This window comes from Equus asinus, chromosome 23 (genome assembly GCF_041296235.1).
Source record: "Equus asinus isolate D_3611 breed Donkey chromosome 23, EquAss-T2T_v2, whole genome shotgun sequence".
NCBI lineage: Eukaryota > Metazoa > Chordata > Mammalia > Perissodactyla > Equidae > Equus > Equus asinus.
This window is the reverse complement of record NC_091812.1, coordinates 10788178-10798259: the sequence shown is the minus strand read 5'-3', so window position 1 is coordinate 10798259 and position 10082 is coordinate 10788178. Positions and strand designations below refer to the sequence as shown.

Genomic DNA, 10082 nt, shown 5'->3' with positions numbered 1-10082 from the left:
GGCGTAGCCAGCATATGATTTCGGCCTGTCAGGCAGGTGGTTCTGGCGAGCTCGGCAGGGGCTTCCGGTCTCTCCGGCACGTGGTTGTGGCACGTCTGAGAGATGGTTCCGGCATGCCCAGCAGGTGATTCCGGAGTCTCCGGCATGTGGTTCTGGCACCTCTGAGAGGTGGTTCCAGCATGCCCGGCAGGTGGTTCCGGAGTGTCTGCTGAGTGATTCTGGCGTAGCCGGCAGGTGATTTTGCAAAAAAAATAAAATAAAAAAATACAATGGCGAGGAGACCCGGTCAAAAAGCAACCCTGAAAAAGGTACCCTCTGAAACTGAGGAAGCAGGGCAACAGTGCCTAGCTCAGGTGACAATCTTTAAGCAAAAGAAACACACAAGGGCGTGGGGAGAGGGCGAAAAGGCAACACTGAGAAATCCACCCTCTGAAACGGACGAAGATGGGCAACAGAGGCTAGCTCAGGTGGCAATCGTTAAGCAAAAGAAACACACAAGGGCGTGGAGACCTGGGGAAAAAGCAGCACTGAGAAATCTACCCTCTGAAACTGACGAGGATGGGCAACAGAGGCTACCTCAGGTGGCAATCGTTAAGCAAAAGAAACACACAAGGGCGTGGAGACCTGGGGAAAAAGCAACACGGAGAAATCCACCCTCTGAAACTGAGGAAGATGGGCAAGAGAGGCTACCTCAGGTGGCAATCGTTAAGGAAAAACAAAACACAAAGGCGTGGAGACCTGGGGAAAAAGCAACCCTGAAATATCTACCCTCTGAAACGGAGGAAGATGGGCAAGAGAGGCTGGCTTCAGGTGGCAAACGTTAAGCAAAAGAAACACACCACGGCGTGGAGACCTGGGGAAAAAGCAGCACTGAGAAATCCACCCTCTGAAACTGACGAGGATGGGCAACAGAGGCTACCTCAGGTGGCAATCGTTAAGCAAAAGAAACACACAAGGGCGTGGAGACCTGGGGAAAAAGCAACACGGAGAAATCCACCCTCTGAAACTGAGGAAGATGGGCAAGAGAGGCTAGCTCAGGTGGCAATCGTTAAGCAAAAACAAAACACAAAGGCGTGGAGACCTGGGGAAAAAGCAACCCTGAAATATCTACCCTCTGAAACTGAGGAAGATGGGCAAGAGAGGCTGGCTTCACGTGGCAAACTTTAAGCAAAAGAAACACACCACGGCGTGGAGACCTGGGGAAAAAGCAGCACTGAGAAATCCACCCTCTGAAACTGACGAGGATGGGCAACAGAGGCTACCTCAGGTGGCAATCGTTAAGCCAAAGAAACACACAAGGGCGTGGAGACCTGGGGAAAAAGCAACACGGAGAAATCTACCCTCTGAAACTGACGAACATGGGCAAAAGAAGCTAGCTCAGGTTGCATCCTTTAAGCAGAAACTAAAAAAGACGCAAGGGCGTGGAGAGCTGGCGAAAAAGCAACACTGAGAAATCTACCCTCTGAAACCGAAGAAGATGGGCAACAGAGGCTAGCTCAGGTGGCAATCTTTAAGCAAAAAAAATAAAAAAATACAATGGCGAGGAGACCCGGTCAAAAAGCAACCCTGAAAAAGGTACCCTCTGAAACTGAGGAAGCAGGGCAACAGTGCCTAGCTCAGGTGACAATCTTTAAGCAAAAAAAAAAAAAAAAAAAAAAATAACAAAAAACAAAACCCACAATGGAGTGGAGACCCGGGGGAAATCAACACTGAAAAATACAAAAACAATGGAAGACCAATAGACAGAGCAGGCACTTTCACCTGGGGAGGAGGAGGTACGCATGGATGACCGATAAGCGCATGAAAAGATGTGAGCTATTCCCTGGAAAAGCAAGTGAGAAAATTAGAGGGAGACATTGTGGGGACACATGGGTGAGACTGCCTTCTTCCAAATACCGGAACAGGATCAAACTGCTAGTGAGGTCGCGGCGAAGCCAAGTCAGTCACTCATGCCGCACTGGTGGTGAAGGGAAACGGTATGGCCTCTGTGAAAAAGGGCGTGGCGGGTTCCAAAACTGACACGCCGTGGAAACAACCACCGAAAGTGGCAACCTACATAAGCCTTTGGTGTATCTTGCCTCCTAAGAGCGTCTGTATGTAGCTGGAGCCTTGGGTCGTTAAGGCTTCCACAGTGATCTGTGGTGGGTGGGTGGGGGGGGGCCTTGGGCCTTGGGGGTCTCCGCTGGACCTCCAGGAAGTCAGCTTTTGTGGAGTCCCGTGAGTCCTTCCAGGGAGGGAGGCATGCAACCCGAGGATGGTCTGGAGGGCCCCACTCCCACCACTCCCGGGGGCTGGGGCGGGGGGCGGGGTGGGGGCTGCAGCCACGTTCCTGTTCATTCACACAGAATCCGGGGCATGAATGTTCTTAGCAGCTCTGTTCCACACAGCCCCACACTGGAAACCACACAGACGTCCTGCGAGTCCCATCCCTTGCTCATGTCGCCGGGGCTCCGGAGGAGGGCCACTCTGTAAAAGCGGCCGCCAGATGGCGCCCAACGACCGGCGCAGAGGGGTCAGCGGGAGGGAACCGGGTCACCAGCCAGCGAGAGTGCACAGCCTGAGCCCACCGCCGGGTCAGGTCTCTCTCTGTCTCTGTCTCTGTCTCTGTCTCTGTCTCTCTCTGTCTCTGTCTCTGTCTCTGTCTCTCTCTGTCTCTCTCTCTCTCTTTCTCTCTGGGCCCGCTTGGGGCGGCCGGGAGGTCACCACGTGAGGCCCCAGGGTGTCCACCTCGGAGCTCCCAGGCAGCACAGGGCAACCCTGGGCGCAGAAGGAGGTGTTGGAAAATCGGCGGGGAGGGGGGTGGGGTGGGTGGGCTTGCCAGGAAGGGGACAGACTCCCCACGTGACTCCTGGGCCGGGCCGGGCGCGGGGCTGCTGGCTGGCTGACGCGGACAGAGGTGGAAAAGTCCCCGGAGATGCCACAGGGCAGGCCGGGGCTGCCGGCCCCCGCTTCCTGGAGGGGCCCGAGCACTTCCCGGGCTCCCGGGAGGACTTAGAAAATCAGGGCGGGGTGGGGGGTGGGGGTCGCTGTCAAACCGAAACCATGCACGTCATCAGAGAAGGACCGTGACGATGGAGGAATTGTCCGCAGTCTGTCAGGAATTGTGTGCAGCCTGTCACTTCCGGCCCAGAGGGTCTTTCTAAGGCAGACGGACAGACAGAGCCCACAAGTCGTAGAGGAAAGGACCGAGCCACTTGGCCGCAGAAAAGTTTACAACACAAAACGGGTCTCCCTCCGCACGGGGCCACAGCAAAGCCCAAAGACGACACACAGGGGGAGCATGGGTGCAGATGCACGTGTGGTGATAAGAATATGGATTTCAGCAGGGCTTCCCGTCCTCATCAACAAGCAGAAGCACCCAAATGGTGGGGGTTGGGGGGCAGAGACCTCACAGCCATTCCCTCCACAAATCGAGTTCCCCGGGACATCCTCACAGCGCCGTGCTGTGAGTGTGTGTGGGTGTTTAAAATGGAGTAAATGTGGACGTGGAACTGCTCCGTGAAACCAAAATAACAACAGTCGTAGATCTTCTTTGGTCATTTAGAAAATTCTTTTTTTTTTTTTTTTTTTCCCAGCGGTTCACGTATTTCCCTTCCAAAAAAGAAGAACGGGAAAGGAGATGTTAAAGGCAAGCAGAGAGAGGAAAACTGTTGCCAAACAAAAGCTGAGCTCCCGTCCGAGGGAGGCCTCCTCCATTGGAGGCCTAGGAAATCATTCTGACAAAATGGAGGATCTCTGTCTTTGGTGTCGATTCCCTCAGAGGTCAAGAGAAACCTTTTCCAATGTCTTTATCAGGAGGAGACTAGAAGTTAGAGAAAAGTATCCTTTCGAGAGTGAGAAAAACAAATTCTGATTTTGCATCAGCTTCCCTCCGATCTTGAAACTCATTGACTTGATTCCATTCTGTCGACGGAAATAATCCGGAACGAATCTATCCGTGAAAATCGGGGTGAGTTTATTCTGAGCTAAAATGTGAGGACTGTGGCCCGGGGCCTTTCTTCCCGAAGGAAGAGAGGGCGCCCGGGAAGTGGGGTGTACAGAGTGCTTCTAGACCCCCAGAGAGGACGTTTCACATAGGATCGAAAGGTCCCTTGGATGATAGTCGCGAGACTGCTCTGTCGGCACAGCGATCGACAGACACTGCTGGGCGGCAGGTCTGTTGTCTGGGCCTGGGTGGTCACAGGGGAGCCGGATGGTCAAAGGTGAGCGCAACCATCCGTTCCTAGCCTAAGGAAAGATGCCTCTCCTTAAGGAAAGGCCCGAGCACGGGGAAGCTGCTCCTTTCCCTTAAGGGCATTGGTTCTTGCCGTAGGAAATGTTTAAAGAGGATCTACGATGCGATGCGTGCTCGACGGCCACGTCAGGCCCTTTTCGAAAAACACTGTCAGGCCGAATTAGGCCGACACCCAATGGCTTCCTCATAGACTCCCATAGATCCTATCGCTCGCCATTTCTATCTGTCCACTCGTTCCAATTTTAGGCCACTTGACCACGAACAGGCCTTTTTCTCAGATTATTTTCCCCGTGAAACTTTGATCACCTTTTCACAGACAAAACGATCTTTACTTTTTAGGCCCTCTTGCCTGAAGGCAGCCATCTCACTTTCCTTGAACACAAAGATGTTTCCCATATTCACTTTTAGTGGCTTTTTGTTTTGTTTTGTTTTGTTTTGTTTTGAGGACGATGAGCCCTGAGCTAACTGCTGCCAATCCTCCTCTTTTTGCTGAGGAAGGCTGGCCCTGAGCTAACCTCCGTGCCCATCTTCCTCTATTTCATATGTGGGACGCCTACCACCACGTGGCTCGCCCAGCGGTGCCACGTCCACCCCTGGGATCCGAACTGGCGAACCCCGGGCCGGCGAAGCGGAACAGGCACACTTAACCAGCGCGCCACCGGGCCGGCCTAGTGGCTTTCATCGCATTTGTTAAGTAGATTTTTTAACCCTCACGAACCTTAATTTTGGTGAAAACTAAGAAGCCAGCAATTAGGAACTGTCCTTCCCATGAGCATTCCGTTGCTCGGCCAATTTCTAAACACTTGGCCACTTTTAGAAACATGGGATTTCATAGGTTTATCTTTTCCTTCGCTTTATTTGATTTCATCTCACTTTAGATTTTGGGTGAGGAAGATCGGCCCTCACAGAGCTAACGCCTGTTGCCAATCTTCCGTTATTGTTTTTTTTCCCCCCCTCCCGATTTTTCTCCCCCAATCCCCCCCATGACATAGTTGTCTATCTTAGTTGAGGGCCCTTCCAGTTGTGGCATGTGGGACGCCGCCTCCACACGGCCCGACGAGCAGTGCCATGTCCGTGCCGTGCCCGGGATCTGAACCGGCAAAACCCTGGGCCGCCGAAGGGGAGCTTGTGAACTTAACCACTCGGCCACGGGGCCGCCCCCGTCCGTGGACTTTTTTATCACCTGATTTCACCTCGCAAAACTTCAAAGCTTCAAGTTATCAGAGAGGTTTGGGAAGTTGTTTTTATTTATTTAATTAATTTATTTTTCGAGGAAGACGAGCCCCGAGCTGACACCTGCTGCCAATTCTCCTCTTTTTGCCCCGGGAGAGTGGTCCCGAGCTAACATCCGTGCCCATCCCCCTCCCCTTGATAGGCGGGACGCTGACCACAGCGTGGCTCGCCAAGCGGTGCCACGTCCGCACCCCGGATCCGAACCTGCGAACCCCTGGCTGACAAAACGGAACGTGCGAACTTAACCGCTGTGACGCCGGGCTGGCCCTTCGGGAAGTTATTTTCAGGACACGGGTCATAAACTAGAATCACCGCTACAGGTTTATCGGAGCGACATCAGCGTTCGTGGTGGATTGAGTCGTCCCCTCTGTCTCTCCCCTCCAGGGCACAACCAAAGGGACGTCTATCGACCCACCCACCAAGGATTCCCCCCCCCCGCACGGCACAGCAGGATGCCTGAGAGATCCATGCAGCCCTACAGCGGCAAGTCACATTCGCACAGTCAAAATTCAATGGCAGAGACAAAACGTTAAGGTCAGTGAGAGGGAAGAGAATAACCGGCCCAGGAGCAACGGTGTGAAGAACACGGAGAAGACGGGTCCTAGACGCCGGGGTCCCCGGAGCAGCGATTTCATCAGAGGCCCGCAAACGTCCACGATCTCCACACCACGTTTATGGCCGACTGCGTGCGTGGGTCCTTTGGAATCGACCAGGCTACCATCCGGGCCACTTTGGGACATCGTGTCCAGCTGCCCCGAGCGGTGGAGCTGTCGTTCGAGTGTAAGATGGGGCCCGTCCGGGGAGAGAATGGGGACGGGGAAAGGGAGGCCGCGGGAAGTCACAGAGTCTGAGGTGTTCGGGGGAGACCGACTCTTCTGAAGTGGAGGTGGTAGAAGGAGAGCAGCAGGATTTTTGGATTTTTGTTCCCTCTGTTAGGTATCTGGGTCCGGAGGAGAGTGGGGCGGGGGGGGGCGGGTGGTGGTGGTGGTGGTGGGTGTGAGGCTGAGGCGGGGCTGGTGTTTCCTTTCCGAGTCAGGTGGAAGAGCTCCTCCAGTGGAGGTTTTTAGACAAGGGGTCTGGTCTGGCAGGATGGGAGGTTGCGGGTTGAGCCACAGGGGAATCTGTCGTAGCTCAGACTTGGGCCTTTGAAGAAATAGACAGAGAGAGGAGTTTTGCTCTGTCTGTCACCGCAGCCGGCACCTCAGGAGCAACAACAGGAGGCTTCCCGAATGAGTGAAGGGGCAGGAGCCAGCGTGCCCCATGCCTCTCTCAGCCCTGCGCCGGCAGGGAAGGAAGCAGGCAGGCAGGCCTCAGGGCTACTCCCGTCCTACTGCCCGGTGGTCCCTGTCCCGGCCCCGCCCCCACTCTCCCCCTGACCCTCACCGCTCCCCAGCCCTCTTCTCAGCCAGAGAGGCGATGGGGGGGGCGGTGCGGTCCCAGAACAAGTTTCCTCTCATCCGCCATCATCTTGCCACCCTGACGACTTGGCCCGAGATCCGGCCTAGGCTGTACCCGTGTGTGGTTTTCCTGTGGACAAGGGGGCCGGTTCACCATTTCGGAAGAAACCCCTAGCCTTCCACTGCCGAGTCGAGTCGCTGGGACTCGCCAGCCTGGGAGGGGGGAGGGGGGAGGGGAGGTCAGGCCCATTCATTCCGATGGGCCTGGCGTCAGGGCTTCATTCAAGTGCAGGAAGCTCTCTCCCATGGCCTCGGGCTTTTTTCCATTGAACGGCTTTCTTCAATTCCCCCACCCTTAGGCCGCAGTCCACCAAGGGCCGGGAGGCAGGGAGGGAAGATGTTGGGGCAGGGTGGCTGTCTGAGAAACTCGCCTCATCTGGGGCAGAAAGAGTGCCCCCCTCCTTTCTCTAACCCTACTAGACTGCTTGAGGATCACGGACGGTTTGGCTCATCGATGAGCCCTGCGTTATGGGCCCGGCAAGCAAACTCCTAACTGGCAACCCGCCGCTCTAGGCGTGTGTGGGTTTTTTGATCATTCACCATCAAGTTCGCACGACATCGGTCCGTGTCCCCCGCCCCGGCTTCCCATGGGAAATCCTCCGTCTCTTTCCACAGACTCACTGGCGACTTCACACAGTGCCTGCCTCCTCCTCCTTAGGAAGGAAGGAAGGAAGGAAGGAAGGAAGGAAGGGGCTGACCCCGTGGCCGAGCGGTTGAGTTTGCACGCTCCGCTTCAGCGGCCCAGGGCTTGGAAGGTTCGGATCCTGGGCTCGGACACGGCACCGCTCATCAAGCCACGCTGAGGTGGCGTCCCACACGGCAGAACCAGAGGGACCCTCAAAGAGAATATACAACTAGGTACTGGGGTGCTCTGGGGAGAAGAAGAAGAAGGAGGAGGAATAAAAAGAAAAGAAAAGATTGGCAATGAGCTCGGGTGCCAGTCTTTAAAAAAAAAAAAAAAGAGGAAGAAAGATGGACAAACAGGAACGAATCCCACTGACGGCACCTCCAAATGGTGGGGGGCAGGGGGGTGGGGGGGTGGGGAGTGGCATCATCGGGCCAAGGGTGACTCTAAGCGTGATCCCGCGGTTGTGTTATTTGACATTTTATCGAATCGATTTATTATTTTATTTTTGAGGAAGATGAGCCCTGAGCGAACATCTGCCACCAATCCTCCTCTGTCGGCCGAGGAAGACTGGCCCTGAGCTGACATCCGTGCCCATCCCCCTCTACTTTCCAGGTGGGATGCCTGCCACAGCGTGGCTCGCCAAGCGGTTCCGGGTCCTGCGCCCGGGATCCGGACCGGCGAACCCGGGGCCGGCGGAGCAGAACGTGCGAACTTCACCGCCGCGCCACCGGGCCGGCCCCCGGAGTTGTTTTGAAAATCCAGTAAGGGGCTGGCCCCGTGGCCGAGTGGTTAAGTTCGCTCGCTCCGCTGCAGGCAGCCCAGTGTTTCATCGGTTCGTTCGGATCCCGGGCGTGGACACGGCACTGCTCATCAAACCACGCTGAGGCGGCGTCCCACATACCACCGCTAGAAGGACCCACCACGAAGAACACACAACTATGTACCGGGGGGCTTTGGGGAGAAAAAGGAAAGATAAAAAATAAAATCTTCCAAACTCCAATAAAACTTTGAGTGAAGACGACGAGGAGGATGCGAAACGTATCTCACGCCTCCGAGCCGAGCCGTCCGTTTAGGTTTAGGAAGGGGGACGAGGACCCTTTGTAAGCGACATCCCTTTTTAAGCACCATTCTAAACCACAGAACAGAACTCCCTCTCCTCGACCCGGAGCGAGGAGGTTCCTGGGTGTGTCAGAGAGGGTCACGTCCTCTGCAGCACGAACGAACCGCCAGGGTTTGGCCACAGGAAAGAATTTCTTCCTCTCCAGGGGGACTAAAAGTCGCCGACGGCAGCGGGCGTAGGTGCTATCCTTCCCGTCCAGGAAAGGCAGGGAGAACTTCAGCCGTGAAGAGAAGGAGGTCTTCCTCACTCCCCGTTTTGGGAGGGCCCCTTTGGCAGGGGAGTTTTGTCTCCTGATTTCAAGTCAGGAAGAAAAGGGAGAGAGAGAGAGAGTGTGTCCTTCTCGTGCCAGGTCGGTCTGAGGGGGACCTCCTCTGGTTTCCTCCCTTCCCAGGGAACGCTGTTCGCTCCTTCTTCTAGAAAAAGCTCCCAAAGCACCACCGCCCAGGATGGTCGACCTACGCCCATCGTCCCTCCTTTCCCAATCATTTCTACCGCGACAGAGGGACAGAGGCCCCTGCCCCATCCCCATCCCCATCCCCACCCCCACCCCCATCGCCTGCCTCCTTGATGGCCAAAGGAGCTGCCTCTGAGAATGGAACAGGGCTTGGAAACCTTCTAGAGGGGTGACTCTCACCTGCCTGCCTGCTGGGAAAAGCACCACGCTGTCCATCGGACTGCTCTTTTGGGCAAACGTAGGTGTGCCACATAGCGATCGACAGCTATGGCGGGGGGGGTGGCGTGGTGGTGCCCAGGATCCATGACACGTGATGGCTGCAGAGCACGACAGCCCTAAGACCTTGAGGGAGACGGGGTGGCGCGTGAATCCTTTCGGAACGAGAACGACAGGAAACGCTGACGGGGACGTGTTCTCCTCTCGAGAACACACCAACGCCTCGCACGGTGTCTGACCCGGGGTGCCTCTGACTTTTGTCATCAGAGACGATCCTCTCGACCGCCCCTCACGCTTTGGGGAAAAGGGGAGAGGGACTCGGTAGCACGGGAAAAGCCATCCATCCGCCCTTCCTTTCCGTCTTCACAGCTCCTTCTCGTGGAAAACGAGGAAGCCGTCCGGAGGAACGGAACACTGACCCGGGCCAAAGCGTGGCCCAGCCTGAGCCTCCAAAACCTTCTGCTAAGTGAGAGGTGCCAGACATCCAAGGTGACTTACGTTGCGATTCCACACAGAGGAGAGAGCTAGAACGGTCCAACCCTAGAGGGCGACAGCAGATGGCGGCGGCGGCGGTGGTGATCATGGTGGGGCAGATCCGGGAGTGGGGCCATTTTTTCTTTCGGGGGGAGGGGATGGAAACGGAAACCTTCTGGAAATAGATAGCCATGACGGATGCGCCACCTTGGGGAGAGAGACTCCCGAAGGCCACTGGCTTGTGCCCCGTGGAAAGGATGGATTCG

At 55.7% G+C, this 10082-nt stretch overlaps 1 long non-coding RNA gene across 1 annotated transcript; it reads left to right on the top strand.

Moving 5' to 3' along the window:
* The first annotated feature begins 2474 nt into the window (after positions 1–2474).
* Positions 2475–8944, top strand: LOC139041673 (uncharacterized). The gene is made up of 3 exons (XR_011497278.1): positions 2475–2573; positions 5852–6247; positions 7540–8944. It is a non-coding gene; the product is annotated as an uncharacterized lncRNA (long non-coding RNA).
* The last annotated feature ends 1138 nt before the right edge of the window (positions 8945–10082 follow it).